Source organism: Penaeus monodon, chromosome 39 (genome assembly GCF_015228065.2).
Source record: "Penaeus monodon isolate SGIC_2016 chromosome 39, NSTDA_Pmon_1, whole genome shotgun sequence".
In the NCBI taxonomy this organism is placed as follows: domain Eukaryota; kingdom Metazoa; phylum Arthropoda; class Malacostraca; order Decapoda; family Penaeidae; genus Penaeus; species Penaeus monodon.
In genome coordinates, this window is record NC_051424.1 from 150209 (window position 1) to 154819 (window position 4611).

A 4611-nucleotide genomic window follows, 5' to 3' on the forward strand; every position below is an offset into this window, starting at 1 on the left:
TCCCCTCTCTCTATCGTCGTCTATCTAATCTATCTATGTATCTATCTATCTCTCTCACTCTCATTTCTAACTCACTCACTCACTCACTTACTCTCTCTCTCTGTCTGTCTTTCTCTCTGTCTCTCTCTCTGTCCCTCTCTCTCCTTCCCTCTTTCTCTCACTCGCTTTCTTTCTCGCGCGCTCTCTCACTCTCCCTCTCTCTCCCTATCTCTCGCTCTCTCTTTCGCTCTCTCTCTCTCTCTCCCTCTCTCTCTGTTTATCGCTCTCTGTCTCTGTCTCTCTCCCTCTCTCTCTTCTCTCCTCTCTCTCTCTCTCCCCTTCTCTCCTCTCTCTCCTCTCCCTCTCCTCTCTCTCTCTCTCGCTTCTCTCTCTCTCTGTCTCTTTCTCTCTCTCTCTCCCCTTTTCCCTCCCTCCCTCCCTCTCTCTCCCCTCTCTTTTTCTCTCTCTCTCTCTCTCCCTCTCTTCCCCCCCCTCTCTCTCTCCCCTTCTATCTCTCTCTCTCTCTCCCCCCTCTCTCTCCCCTCTCTCTGAGTCTAGCCGCCGTGGTGATGGGAAACGTGTTTTTGCTCCTCTCCGCCGCAGCCCCGCAACTCAGCAAACCATGCCTTCCTCATGGTCCCGCAGTGTCAGAGGGAAATCTGACCCCTCCCCCCGGGTTTGAGGGGGCCAACCAGGGGGCTCCCCTGGTGCTTCCTTCGGGCAGCTAGCACGAGCTCTTATCCCCAGAAAAAAGGGGGACCCTTGGCTCAGGGTAAGTGCCCCCCTCCCAGGGTACCGGGACCTCAGCCCTAGGATATGGGCCCCCCGGCAGCGTGGGTCAGAGCTGCCTCCCCGCCCACGAGGAGGGGCACCCCCCTTTGGCAGCCAGGGTCAAGGCTGCCCCCCGGCCCGGGGTTTAGGGCTCCTTAGCAATAACAGCAGTGATACCAGTGCAAACAGTGGAAATCAGTTTGATAAAGCAATCTATCAGTTCGGCAGTGTAACAATAGGGGCTGAACACAATTCTGTTTTTTCGTGGCTACTAAAAAGTCTTGGGCAAGGTCGGTCATCTATGATCAAATCAAAAATATTACAGGCCGGCTGAAATCGAACAAGCCCATAACATTGTAATCAGTTTATCAGACTCCAGAAAACCAGGAATACGCCCACGGACACCAAACGGATGAAAAACGTTATCGTGCACACAATGATTGATCAGTGTGCCCGATAATCAAAACGTAGTGTTCGCACAACTACAACGGACACTCCCCCAACAGATTGGTCACCGCCTAAAATCAGGTATTTCTACTCTTTTGTTAAATTTCTCCAATAGAGTACAGACCAAGAAAAACAGACCTGAAATTTGGCCCTCCTTCACTGATCAAATTTGATCGAGAACAAATTGACTTGCTGATCGAATGTTTCTCCGAACAGCAATTGTCCATTAACCCAAATTATAGAGCAAAAGCAAGCAGAGGACGCATCGGTCACACAGGAACCCCCTACCTCCCATACCCCACCCGTGATCAGACCACCTACGAAACCTTCCCTTTTACATCTCCCCCAGTCACAACACCCCCCTACCTCCCCCCCAAACCCCTCCTCCACACCCACCACCCCCATACCCACGACCGGTAATCCTTCCCCCCCAAAACCCACCTCCCCTCTCTCGCTGCCCGCGGCCAGCCAGCTGCCTCACGCCCATACAGACTCCCCCGCCTCCCCCAAGTCAACTAAGACCCCTCCCGCCGTCAGACCGAAAACCAACACACCAAAGAAGACCAAGGTTGAAGCTTCTACACAAGTAACACCCAAAACGGAGCTTTAGAAAAAAACAGAACAACAAAAATAACAAGCAAATTGAACCACTCGACCCAACCCCCACGGGGAGGAAACAGCTCAGCAGCAGGTGGAAGGGGCTACCGCCCTACCGACTGCCCCCCCTCCTCCAGCAGTGTCACCAGTCACCATTAACAACTATGCAGAACGAACGAAGTCTACACAAGATGTTGATGAAGAGGGTTTTACACCAAGTAATATCAAGAACCAGAGGAAAAAAGACAGAGAAAACCAAACACCAAAGCCGTTGAAGGGAGCAGATCGTCCAAACACAGTCAAACCTCTACATAACCAGTTGTCACCCAGACACAAACGAAGAGGACATTGAACAACCTTATCTGAAAGTTTGAAAACATTTCAAGTGTGAAAGCCCATAAGACAGTGATGACACATGACTATACGCCAGCTTCACAGTGTCTGTAAGGGGAAGGACATAAGCCCGATCTGTTTATAGACTCTGATGTTTTCCCCTGACAATGTTAAAGTGTTCTTAAACAGAACAAGTACAAGCGCGATCAGAATGTTTGACAAGGCAACGCCGTCAGCATTACTATTGACCAGATCGCATAATGCCCAAAAAATAAGCATAAAAATGCTCAATCTCTCCTCGGAACATTTTGGGGAAAATTAAAATGCTAGTTGAGGAGAGAACCATAGACATTTTATGCATAAGTAAAACATGGCTCCACCGGGAAATGACAGTAATTTCATTAAATATTCCAGGAGGAGTATGTATTTTGTAGGGGATACCCTGAAGTCAAACGGGATATCTCTACAGCAGTTAGCAATACTGCTGTAGAAGATGTCTGGGTTACCGTACAAAGAAAACATGCTTCCTTCTTTTATTATTGGCGCTGTCTATAGGCACCCCCATGCTACCTCTGAATCTTTTGAATACATTGAAAGGTGTTTAGAGAAATGTCTTTAAAGCAGAAACCGCTTTTCATCTTAGGCGACCTGAATGATGATTTAACAAAATCTAATGCTAATTAGCTAAGATGATTAAGAAAAAAAAATTTGAACAAATAATAGATAGCCTACACGAAATTTCAGAAAACAAACCCCTTCTCTGTTGGATTTAATAATACTAACAGACCAGAAAATCATTATTCACTTCGATGTCCCTCCCGTGTCCCTGTTTTCTGACCATGAACTTATCACGAATGACGTTAAATATAAAGAAAAAAAAAGCGACCACCAGTAATAAAAACTTTCGCGATTTCAACACTATAACCCTCAATCTTTCTGCGAGCTTATCTTGTCTAAAGAAAGTACTCTATCAAATATTTCACTGACAGATAATTAAACGACCAAGTAACTATCCTTACAGAAATTTAAAAGCAGCATTGATGCACTGGCTCCCTACGTAACACGAAACCCTCAAACGTCCTCCTGCTCCATGGATAAATGACGACATTCAGAGAGCCATTCGCGATAGAAACAATGCCCACCAAGCCCTTAAAAGTAACAAGAATGAGGCCGCCCTTCAGGTAGATTATAAGTCAAAAGAAAATGTAAAATTACTAATTCAAAGTGCAAAAAGAAATTATTTCAGAAAAAAATTCACAGAATACAAGGACAACTCTAATAAAAAATGGAAAATTGTTAAAACACTAGTGCCTCACAAAAAGCACCTCACTAATGATTGCATAAGGCCCATACAAAGAACAGACCATTTTAATGACTTTTTTTTCAAAATTGGAAAACTAACTTATGACAAACAAATTTCTTCTAAGTTACAACAAAAAATAGATCGGGCAAGGCTTACAACTAATTTTTTCAGACCACAACCAGTGAACATAGAACAATTATCTTAGTAAAAAAACATCTTCGCGAAACAAATGCTGTAGGAACCAGACGGCATTGCTTTTTCGCTTTATCAGAGATAGTTTACCTGCAACTTACATTATCTGACGGTCATTATTAACACCTCTCTTGTTACTGGTGTCTTTCCGTCGCTTTGGAAACATGTTATAGTAACAAAAATTTTCAAAGCCGGGGATATAGACGATGTCAAAAATTATCGCCCTATTACTATACTCCCTATCTTATCCAAAATTCTTGAAAAAAATGTAGCAAATCAACTGATGAGTTTCCTGGAGGCCAATGACTTATTATCTAAAACACAACATGGTTTTTAGAAATAGGTTATCTACTGAAAAAGCTTTACTTGCAAATTACTGATGAAAATTTTTAATAACATAGACAAAAATCAGGTAAATTTTTCTCACATTATGCGACCTTTCTAAGGCTTTTTTATAGTGTCAAACCCTGATATTCTCCTTAACAAATTTTGTAAATCATAAAATTGATACCTTTTGGTTTAAAAAGTTATTTAGATACAAGGACCCAATCGGGAAGAATCAATAATGATATGTCTCAAAACAACAAGGGACCTTTTGGTGTTCCGCAAGGCTCTATTTTAGGTCCGATCCTATTTACAATTTTCATAAAAGATTTATCAACAATAGCCCATAACTGTCTTTTGTGCAGTACGCCGACGATTCCAGTTTCTTCATAGTGACTCAGTAAACAAACCCAAACACGTTAAAAGAAACACTCAACATACTCTTACACAAGCAAAATTATATTTGACACAAATGGCCTTAAACTAAACCCACATAAAACTCAAAGTATATTCATAGGTAGTCGGCAGAACATAGCTAGAATTCCAATGACACAATCATAGAATCTGAAGGCTGCTCTATCAAAACCCAGCACTTCAGTGAATAATCTAAAGGGGTTTCACTTAGACAGCTTCATGACATTTGAGCCACACGTTGACAAAATACA